Source organism: Halichoerus grypus, chromosome 5 (assembly GCF_964656455.1).
Source record: "Halichoerus grypus chromosome 5, mHalGry1.hap1.1, whole genome shotgun sequence".
Taxonomy (NCBI): Eukaryota; Metazoa; Chordata; class Mammalia; order Carnivora; family Phocidae; genus Halichoerus; species Halichoerus grypus.
Window position 1 is genome coordinate 52806623 of NC_135716.1, and position 11876 is coordinate 52818498.

The 11876-nt window shown below is 40.2% G+C and overlaps 1 long non-coding RNA gene and 1 pseudogene across 2 annotated transcripts in view; one reads left to right on the top strand and one right to left on the bottom strand.

Annotated features, from left to right (window-relative positions):
• Positions 1 to 11184, top strand: part of LOC118538840 (uncharacterized) — a 61787-nt gene extending 50603 nt beyond the window's left edge. For both annotated transcript variants that reach the window (XR_013447822.1, XR_004918792.2), the window contains one exon: positions 10764 to 11184. This is a non-coding gene — a long non-coding RNA (uncharacterized LOC118538840). The remainder of the gene's footprint in view (positions 1 to 10763) is intronic.
• LOC118538838 (ATP synthase F(0) complex subunit f, mitochondrial pseudogene) lies at positions 3512 to 4116 on the bottom strand (annotated as a pseudogene).
• Positions 11185 to 11876: the final 692 nt, after the last annotated feature.

Consider the following 11876-nt stretch of genomic DNA (forward strand, 5'->3'; position numbering starts at 1 on the left):
TATAGTATCTTCAAAAGAAAAAAAACCTCCCAGATAACAATGTATTTTTTCCCTGTAACTGTTGGAGAACGTGTTCATCCCATTATCCTGCCGTGATACAAAATTAGCCCTAAGGCCAGAGGCGTGAATTGGCCATGCATTTAGTATTGGATTACATGAAATAAGACATCTTGAAAATAAACACAGTTAGCTTCTTATTTGTGTCAGGTCAGCTTTTTTGGCAACAGATTTTAAACAATGAGATAACCATTTACCCTTAGGTCTTTGCATTTTAGGTTTTTAGAGTTTCAGTTCAAAGAAGGTATAATCAGTAAGCTGAAAAATCACATGTACATTTTCAGTCAGCTAAAGAAACAAACAAAAAATGTTTTTTTCAGTGGAGATGATTTCTATCCTGTCACACTATCTGTCACTTTTTCTCTGATGATGGAGCAATTATCAGACAAGGACACTCTAACCAGTGGCTCATCGTGAAATTTCAGTTCTTTCTTGGCAGTCAAGTTTCAGAGTTGTCAGTAAGAGTCCTTGTCACAATAGCATTAGAGAGATGTCTGTACTTTGAAAATCAACCACATGAAAGAAAACAATCTTAGATGTACACCTTGTGCTTCACTTTCTACTTTGTTGTCTACTTACAGCGTGGGTTGGCCCAAAAGAAGTTACCTAATTATAGTATAAGCTGAACCATATGAAAGTCCAATATTTGGCCAATTATTGATTGCTAAATGCCAATTTGACATCGGACAGCAATGTCATATGGTTTGTCTTAGTAGTTCTGGTACTGATTGAAGCAGTCCATGCCCATGGAACAGTGACATTTCATTTACAGCCTCTTGTAAAATTCACACCGTTGGTAAACATACTGCCTCTGCACATTCGACAAATGAGGGTCACTTTTAATTTTTTCCCCTTTTGTTGAAGATTTCAAGCAAATATGAATGTCCAAGAAATCTGTGCAATTGAGATTTTAAGGTGTTTCTAAAGGGTTTATACATGTAAAGTGTCTACTCAAATTCCTGGCATATGATAGGTGCTCAGAATAATTGAGTCATTAGGTCACTAGTCTGAGTATATCTAATGGTAATATAGTAGCATACTGTGATATGGTCTTTACTGGTTACACAATGCTGTTACAAGCATTATTTTACTTAGAGTCAACTTCCTAACCCATTCAACTGACATGTCAAATCAGATTCCGAGTTTAAAAGGCAGTATTGCATTATTACATAAATACTCTTCTAGTTAGCAGAGAAGCTGAAAAGAAAAGGAAAAGATTTTTTATGCATTTGTATAAACTGGATATTAGAAAATGTCATAGTTATGTTTATTTTTCTGGTGAGATTGGGAGGTGATTTCTTACACACAGTTGTCTGTCTTGTGGTGAACTTGAGGCATTGACTTATGTGATTAACAAGGAAACATCAGCATTTATAAAGAGTTTTGAGGAGTGAGATACTGATTTTATAATTATGGCACTGTACTCCAATTCTCATTTCTTGTGTCTACCCAAATTCTTATAATTTGACAAGTTCACTACAACCCCTGTATGTTAGTTTCTCTTTGATGTTACTATCACTGCTCTTAAATACAGAGGAAACTGTGTGCTGCAACAGGCGGATGGGCAGATGAGTCAGCTGGCTGTGCCCGCTGTACACATGGCCCACAGGTGTTTGTTTGGCTTCAGTATACTTTATGGGCAGAAGTTTTTAAAGGGTCCCACGCCACTTTACGAATCTATTTTTTCTGCAGTTCCTTTGTACCAACCACATCTACAGAACAGGCCCTAAAGTTTAGAAGTTTTAACCTCCAGAGGAGAGGAAGTTTGGTGATTTCCTCAGCAGTTTGGGGCCAAGTTAGATCCCGGGACTTTGCAGGTGCAGATTTACAGTGCAGTTAGATTCAGCAGGTCTGTGGCCTGGAGTGTTGCATGTTTAATAAATCCATAGGGGGTCCTGATGCTGTTGCTCAATGGACCACACTTTACTCTGAGTAGCAAAGAATGAGACATTTCTACTTTTTTGACCTACTGGTATCTCAGAAGTAATGAGACCAAGCTCAAACTTACCATCTTCCTCCCAAAACCAGATAGTCTTCCTCTTGAGTTCTTACTCATTTTTACTGTTACTAATTCTCCACCAAACCTCAGAGTAATGCAAGGCTCCTTCTTATGCCTCCCACTACCAAATGCAAAACAGTTTTGAAGTTCTGATTCTTCCCTCTTGTCTATTAAGCCCATTCCTTACTTTTCATTCTGCCGCTACTACTGGACCAGACTCTAGGACCTTTTTGTTCCTAACTGCTCAGCCAGCTCTTCCCATCTCCACTCAGCCTACTCCGCTCCATTCACAACTGCCATTCTAAAAAGCAGTGCTTAGGGGCGCCTGGGTGGCTCAGTCATTAAGCATCTGCTGTTCGGCTCAGGTCATGGTCCCAGGGTCCTGGGATGAGCCCCGCATCGGGCTCTGTGCTCGGCGGGAAGCCTGCTTCTCCCACTCCCCCTGCTTGTGTTCCCTCTCTCACTGTGTGTCTCTCTCTGTCAAATAAATAAATAAATTCTTAAATAAATAAATAAATAAATAAATAAATAGAAGTGCTTATTTATAGTAATATTCTGCTGAAAACCCATCTGGAATAGAGTCTAGAGGACCTTACCCAGAACTCCAAGCCCCACTCTCTGGCCCCTCTTTTTCCATGCTTATCTCCTTATGTATGTTCTTACATGCAAACCTCATGGATTACCTGAATACTTTTGGTGCTTTCAGTTCTCCTGACTGTCCCAAGTTCCTGTGTTACTCTAAGTGTCATATGCATGCTACAAGATGTAAGCACCTAAAAGAGCCTGGAGTGAACAGCTTCATGACCCAAGTGGCATTTCATTGGGCCTTGAGTGTAATAAGATTTCTACAGAGATTATTAACTGTTTCTTTCTACATTTCTGTATTGTTGGATTATTTAATGGACTTTCATAATTAAAAAAAAGAGAAATTCAGTAAGTTTAAATTTTTAATGAATAGATTAATGACAACAACAAAAGAGCATCCCTTGGGCTTCTGTTTCCATTGCACAATCCATAACCAAGCAGGTATCCCATTGCAATTATTTTTCTTGTTTCTGTTTTACACCAAGCTTCTTCCCAGGAGGGAGCAAGCCTTGTTCATCTTTGTATCTCCAGCATTGAGTATAGTGTGTAGTACAAGGCAGGCATTCAATCAGGAGGATCCAGGGTTTGGAGCCTGAAGTTTATACAATATAGGAGCCCCTCTTTAAGAAATAGAGTTGAAAATTTTCTCTAAATTTTCGAAAACATATGATCTGGAGAAATACATTGCTAAGGCCCCTTATAGGATCTTGGAAGGGGGCCATGCAAATGTGGGGGTTGGAGGTGGGGCGGTAGATCCCAAAGCTTAAACTGCTTTAACCCCATAGTATAGCCTCTTCTGCTCCATAATTTTTTTCTGTTGTTGTTGTTGGGTTGCTAGTATTATTTTAATGAAAGAAAGATTGAGTGAATCTTTTTTTCTCCCATGTACAAGTCATCTTTTATTGAGTGTTAATTCTCAAGTAGAATATGAAAGAACTCAAGGGTGCCAGACAAAGGTCATGGTCAGGAATGCAGAATGTGCCTCCACACTGGGCCCTCTTCAGTGGTGCTTGCCTAGCCACTCATGTTTGAGTTCCTTGTAGTGATGACAGTAGTTGAAAAGCACATAAGCGGGCACCTGGGTGGCTCAGTCGTTAAGCATCTGCCTTCGGCTCAGGTCATGATCCCAGGGTCCTGGGATCGAGTCCTGCGTCAGGCTCCCCACTCAGCGGGGAGTCTGCTTCTCCCTCTGCCTGCAGCTCTGCCTACTTGTGCTCTCTCTGTTTCTCTGTCAAATAAATAAAATCTTTAAAAAAAAAAAAAAAAGAAAAGCACATAAGCTGCCAGCACCATAGAAGTCCCAAGGACACCTGCTTTCTTCACATTGACATACTTGATGTAATACCAGCCACAACCTCTTTGAAATGCTCCAGCAGTGCCTTTAGGATGAAATCCCACATCAGTATCCAGCTTGGCATCTCTCCTAGTTTGACCACCACGAGCTGCTGCTTCTTCACTGGTATGGATGACTCCATCTTAGAGTCCTGAGGGTCTGCTATCAATATTGAGTGAATCTTACTGATTCACTGTAATTTTCACATCTGTGACCTTTCATGTTGTCCTCTCTGAGCATGGGGCACCTGGCATCCATCTGAGGGTGTTCCACTTTTAGGAAACCGACTTCCTTTAGGTTACATGCTATAAGGGCCCTGGGTTTCCTGGAGTTTGTAGGAATTTCAGATACCCTGGGATCATTCTTTAACAGCACAACCTTCACTAACAAATGTTCTAATGAAGCCAGTTTTCAGACTCTGTTTGTATTTTGAAATGAAAACATTGCCTTATAACACCACCATTCTCTAAGTCTTTCAAAATGTGTTCCAAATATTTCCTTCTAATTGGAAACTTCCCTATGAAATCATGGACTTTGAATTCAGTTTATATTCTTTTTGATGCTTTTCAAGGGCACATTTCTTACAGCTAGTTTTACAAGAGGGAACACTTCTTGTAAAAATATGAGACCCCTTTGTAGTTTCATGTTTTTTTTTTTAAGATTTTTATTTATTTATTTATTTATTTATTTGGGAGAGAGAAAGAGAGAGCGAGAGAGCATGAGAGAGAGGAGGTTCAGAGGGAGAAGCAGACTCCCCGCCGAGCGGGGAGCCAGATGCGGGACTCGATCCCGGGACTCCAGGATCATGACCTGAGCCAAAGGCAGTCACCCAACCAACTGAGCCATCCAGGCGCCCCATAGTTTCATGTTATTAAAGAATATTTGTGTATATATATATATATATATATATATATATATATATATATATATATCAAGTACATTTCATATATATGTATTTCACTCTTAAATATTTCAGAAAAAAATTACTGAGATTCATTAATATTTGCTATTTGTGTGAAGAGGGGCAGCTGAAAGGTACATTGGTCAACATCTCCCTATCTAAAGTTCGTTCCCCTGCCCCAGTTACTCTGTTGTCACCCTGTTTGTTGCATTCATAGCACTTACACCAAACTGTTACTGTCTTGCTCATATCTTTGTTTGTTTATCTAGGCACCTCCTAGATGATGGGTAAATCTTCAGTGTCAACTGTTCTTTAATGACACTACTGGTTGCAAAGACTTTCATTTCCCACCAGGTCTTTAGATTCTAGGTCTGCAAAATGCTGTATGAGAAGAGAACCACTCTCCCTGGTTGATCCTTGTGTGCTTCTCAAATCAACTCCAAAGGGCTAAATTTACGAGAACCTCTCAGCCCCGTCTTCCTCTCAGCTGCCAGCTGACTCCTTCCCTCTCCCTTCCACTGCCTGCTCACTAAATCAGCCTGGTAGTCCTTGAGTGCCTTTGTTCACTTCATTTCCTCTGGATTCCTCCCCTCCCCCAACCCTTGCCCAGCCCATGTGGAGGAATGATTTGAGCCATAATTTTCCTTTTGATTAGCCAAGTGATCTTGGACAGACCTCTCTGAACCTTAGTTTCTTCATCTGTAAAGTGTAGATATTAAGAGTACCACCGTAGGTGGCGTCTCATAGTAGGACTTCATTCAGTAAATGACAGCCATCATCATCATTGTTGTTTTTATTATTAATGTCTTTCAGGCTTCACCTCTTTGGCTTATCTTCAGTCATTGTTTATCATTGCTGATAATTTGAAAATAACTTCAGAATCATTTGTATGTTTTACTCTTGAATTAGATTTGAGCTCTTTGAAAGGAAATCTTCTACTGTTACTGCTTTATGTACACTGCCCTGTGTGCTGTAGATCTAAAGCAGTGGTTGTCTGCAATGGAATTAATCCACAACTCTTGAAATTGCACCTAAAGAAAGTGTAAAATGTATCTTCTGCTTATTTGTGGATATTCTGCTTTTGCTGTCTGGATAATATAATTTAGGTGCCTTTTCTATTTGCGGCCTTTTAGAAGCTTTCCCCAATAAAGATAATAAAGGGAGAAACTTTTTACATGTCTACTTTCTGTAAGAATTTTCCCCAATTTTTAAATTATTTAACTATTTTTAATTTCAAATTGTGCTTAGAGTTTCAAGACTTAATGCATGGGGACAATAGATGACTCTATAACCTGGAAACAAGATGGCCTTCAGAGAACTAAACTGGAAGCAGCAAATCTGTAGAGTGGGTGATAGAATTAACCCACCCTAGGAGATGATATTATATAAAGTAGAAAGGATTAGGAATAGTCAGATTTTTATCAAGGGGCAAGCAGGGTAGAGGAATCTTGAAAGCTGTTACCTAATCAATTATATTACACCCTAACAAAGAAAGAACATGTTCATTAAGAACTGGCAGGAGGTGGTATATATAAAATCCTAAAGAAAGAAAAAGCCATTAAGTAAGATTTTGGACAGAATTAATCAAATATTCTTTTGGGAGAGATAGTCAAGAGATATACTGAACTGACCACACATGAATTTTTATTTTTTCATTTTAGTTTTATTATTCATTTGAGAGAAAGAGCACATGCGCGTGAGAGAAGCGACCAGGGCAGAGGGAGAGGGGGAGAGAGAATCTCAAGCAGGCTGTATCTCACCACCCTCAGGTCCTAACCTGAGCCGAAATCAAGGCTCTGATGCTTAACCGACTGAGCCACCCAGGCGCCCCCGACCACACAGGAATTATAGACACACTCTGTAGGTGGGTGAGAATGGCTTTGAAATTTACATGGTCTACACAAACTAACCCCCAAGACCACCCATCTCTCTTGGCTCCCTAAGCAACCTAAGCAACCTTCTGAAGATCTATTCAGCCTCCTAACACCTCTATCCACTGATAACTGGAATGCTCTCTAGAAAATTACCTTACTTCATTGGAAATTTGCATTGTGATTTAACCATAAGTTCCTTGCAGGGACAGATCCAGAATTTGAGAGGGACGGATCCAGAATTGTAAACATTTTTTTTAGAATTAGGGGGGCTCTCTTTGAGAAAAAGAATACAAAATGGCAAATATGAAATTGCTTCCACGGCAGACGAGCACAGGCAAATGGGCCTGAAGCTTTACCTTTGTCAGCATCACAGTGAAGCCATTGAAGTAGGATCAGTGCAGGTGCTGAGAGCCCTTCAGCTCTGGGTGTACCATCCTGCAAAGCTGAGGGCCAGACGCATGGAGCCCCTCAAGCAGCAGCCTTCTCACTCTCTCCCACAGAACTTATAATCATCATAATAAAAATTACCACAAAGGAGTCTAATTCCATACTGCTTCTTAAAAAGATTTTGGCACTTTAACTTTTTATGACCCTTTCTACCTATATTATCATCCTGTTCAAAGATACAGAACCTCTCTCCCATTTCTTAACTCTTCCCAGATTCTGTCTCGTTTTCTGTATTCCAAATAGATAACAATGTTACATAAAGTACAAAAAGAGAAATCTGTGAAGATATAGCAGTGCTCAAAACAAGATTTAAATGTCTATGGGCCAGAAAGAGAAGAAAACTTACAGCAGTAGGCATGATGAAGGTGTGGCCTGACACACTCTAGGTCTGCTAGGAAGCCGGCCAGGCCTGTGGTTCTTATATGGTAACAGAGAGTAAGGATGCCCCATCTGAGGTAGTGGGAGAGTGTTAGATTGACAGCTTTTAAAGCCCTCGGCTGTAGTAGGGCTCATTGTTCTTGAGAAGAGGCTAACAAAATCTGTAGCCTGGAGCCCCAGTTTATATTAAGATGTATACCTAGAGAGCAGGAGGTCACGGACACAGCCCAGAGACTAGGAATTGAGCCCTGTTCAGTTTGGTCCAAAAGCTATTAGGTGGGATTGAGCAAGGTTGTACACGGTGCCGGTGCATGAATAGATTCGCGGTGGCCTGGGTGGGCTGTCAGAGCCTCAGCAAGGTGAGGAGTGTGTTCATATGAAGGAGCTGTCTGGCATGGGGCGTCCACATGGTTGGAGGTAGTTGTGTCAGCCATGGAGGAATCCTTACATTGATTGATCAAGTAAGAAAATACTAAGGATAATGGTGTTGGGCTGGAATTGAAGATTCCACTATGAACTCATGGTTTTCAATGAACAGATGAGAGAGAAAGAAAGAGAGAGGGAGAGATATTCAAATACATATATTCCTAGTTTTGTCCACTGAGAGAGTCTGGGAGCAGTGGCATCCCAAAAGCATTGAGTACATCTAGCATTCAGATCTTAGTTTCTAAGTACTCTTCTTCAGAGGTCCTTGGAGAATTGGTTGACTTCAGTACTGAGGTAGGGAAAATACAAGATGAGCCCAGAACCTCTTTTAGAGCCTGAAATAAAGAAGTGCTCAAAGAATGACGGGAACACAGACACCACCTTGTTGGGGCTCCTACTGGAAAAAGGTGGGGCAATTTGAGCAAGAAAATGAAGCATAGACTATAATGTATTCAATAAAGTAGGAAACCATGAGTTCAAACAGGTATAAAAAAAGTAGTGAATAAGTTAATAGTTTGATGAGGAGTGGTATATAATCTCAAAGCCTCCTCACAAAATATTTATTAAAAGTAATTTCACAGTGCAGAAGCCAAGCAGACAGGAACTTAAACAAGTGATTGAAGTTAATGTCACCAGTAATGGTACAAATACGAATCATGTGTCACTTGAATAGGATAAAATGAGAACGCATCATCGCTTGTGTGGTATTCCTGCCTAAGATGTATAACAGGTACCTAATCATGAAGAAGCATCAGACAAACCCACACTGAAGAACATTATGCAAAATAAATGGCCTATAAACATTGAAAGTATCATGCTTATGATAGTCAAGGAAAGACCAAGGACTGTTCTGATAGAACGAAACTAAGGAGACATGACAACTAAAGGTGTTGTCTGTTTTGCAAGATCTGGATTTAGGACTGCCTCTTTTTCTTACAAAGTGCATGTTTGGGGATAATTGGAGGAACTTGAATAGAACCTGAGAATTATGGTAAAGTATCAATATTAATTTCCTGACTTTAGCAGTTATATGGGAGAATGTTTTCATTTATAGGAAATACAAAAGTGTTGGAGAGTAATGGAGCATAATGTCAGCCATTTACTCTCAAATGGGTAAGGAAAAACAGTTTTTTATATTATATGTGTATATTTTCTCTGAGTTTGAGATTGTTTATATGTATATTTATTTATATATTTCATTGCCTTTGTGTGTTTTGTGTTTTGAATATCCATGTCCAGCCAAGTTCCCCCAAAGCAGATTTTAGTGGGACCTATCAGCTGTAAGCAGTGACCTTGGGATAGGTGGTGACTTTTGCCATGCTACAATGAGAAAAGCTTGTTTTTCCTTTTAGTGACGATGCGTAAACTGCTCAAGAAGCTTGATGGGATGGTTATCTTTGGCAGGTCACCATGCCCCAGTCATACAGAGGCTCAGCACTGCCACCCTAGTTAAAGGCCATTCTACAGGATTTTCTAGAAGCAGGCATGCAAATGATGATATGACAAGGGACACCAGTGACGATTCCTTGCTCTGGAATTTTGTCACAGGCCTTGCAAATCATGTGATCAGAGGAGCTGATGATTTTAATGATTTAATATCAATCCTACCATGTCCACTTTTGTTTGGTTTCTCTTTTATTCAATAGATTTTTATTGAGCCCGACTATGTTACAGGTCCTGTAGTAATCTGAAAAATAAAAAGGTGAAAAAAAGGCCCTTACACTTTCCACTATGAACAAAAGAGGGGGTCGGGTGAGGAAGCAGATATTTACTATCTAAGAGACGAAGGAGTGGGACACAGAGGGGAGGACACTGTCTCTTAGGAAGGCTTCAGAAAGAAAGGGAGTATGAGCTTAAAGTTAAAGGATAAGGTTACTTCAAATTTTACCAAGTGTTTAGAAATTTAAGTGATATTTAAATAACTTTTTGGGGGCGCCTGGGTGGCTCAGTTAAGCGTCTGCCTTTGGCTCAGGTCATGATCCCAGGGTCCTGGAATCGAGCCCTGCATCAGGCTCCCTGCTCCGTGGGAAGCCTGCTTCTCCCTCTCCCACTCCCCCTGCTTGTGTTCCCTCTCGCTGTGTCTCTCTCTGTCGAATAAATAAATAAAATCTTAAAAAAAAAAAAGATAAGTTTAAAATAAATGAATAAATACATAAATAAAAATAAAATATATGACTTTTTGTATGTGGACAAAAATACAGAGAAAAAAGGGGGGGTAGGATGGGAAAGAAACAGCAGTTTTAAGGAAAATGCCTCAACAGTGAAAACGTTATGTATGTATCTTCACCTACATTATGCTACAAAGTAAATCTTTTTAAAAGTACATTTTCCCCGGGGCCTGTGTGGCTCATTGGTTGGGCGTCGGACTTTTGGTTTCGGCTCAGGTCATGATCTCAGGGTGGTGAGACGGAGCTGCCTGCATTGGCCTCTGTGCTTGGGATTCTCTCTCCCTTTCACTCTGCATCCCCCAGCCCGCCCTGCACCAGCGGCATGTGCGTGCTCTCTCCCTAAAATAAAATAAAATTTAAAAGTACATTTTTCAAGAGGTAAAGAAGTAGATAAAATAGTGAATTGTCATGAAACAAATAGATGTATTTTTTTGGAGCTTTATCCTGTGTTCTCAGGTCCCTTTTAGCTCTAATAGTTCTCCACAGGATTCTCATTCCCAGTAGCTCTGTCACCTCCCACTCCATTTCAGAGGTGATAGTCAATGCCACTCTGAAGAATCCAGGCACTTGACTCATTTCTAAACTTTCTTTTCAGTTTCAAATCTCCTAAAGCTGTAACTCAGCTGTCAGCTTGTGGAAATGGATCATTCAGCACCCTTGCAACTTTCCCAGTGACTTCCTAAGGACTTAGCCGTTCTACAACTGATGTCTTCTGTGCCTGATCACTTGGGAATCCAGTGGACTAGGGGCCTCTTGGACCCTCCAGTAGCTGAACTGTCCTTGTTAGTTTCACCAGGAACATTCTGGACTTCATCACTTCCTTCCGTTCTGGCCTGATATTTGAAAGCCGCAGTAGAGTTACTAAGGGCCAGATGTCCAGTGCTTTTCTAAAAATCAAGACGCTGTGAACCAGTGATGTGAAAACAGTCATAATCTGTAATAGTTCCCAGCTACACAGCTTGGTACTCCTCATTTTTAATGTGGTGAATATAATAAATGTAGGTAAGTGTTGTATTTATCATTTTATCTTTTTTTTTTTTAACATTTGCTTTAGAATTGTACTTCACTTTCTTTGAATTATTTCCTATCTTTTGGGGCCAGGATCTTGTTTAGATCTTAAATTATTATTCATGGCTCTGAAGACATTTCTGGATAAAAGTCATTTTATCTCACCAGAGAAAAACACTGTCCTCTCCACATGGAAACAATAACAGAGTAGACCTTTGGTATTCAGAAATTTAACATTTCTTGTAAAAGTACCTCAGAGGTCTGTGCAGAAAGCATATAATTTTGAAGGAATGGAGCTTAATCTCAGGCACAGGGTGGGAAGAAGACACATGTAATGAGAAGAAGGTGTGGCATGTGTGAGATGGTGCGTTTCTGGGATGCCTGGGGAAATAGGAAGCAAACCTGACCCTGCCATCTTCCTTATCGCTTTGTCATTCAAAGTAAAGATGGAGAGGGGTGAGGTCCTGAGGACAGTGCTAGGTTTGTAGATGTTTGGGTTGGTAAGGGTAGGGACAGCAGGAAGGCTTGGCACCAGATTCCACTCACAAGGAGATGGGGAGAGGGATGAGGTGCCCAGTCTCCACTCATAATTTGGCTTTGTGTTCTTGTTTTTGTATCATTGAGGCCAAGAGAACTAAAGAATATTAATAAATTTTTAAGTATACATTATTGAAATTAACATCATTGTTATATATTATCA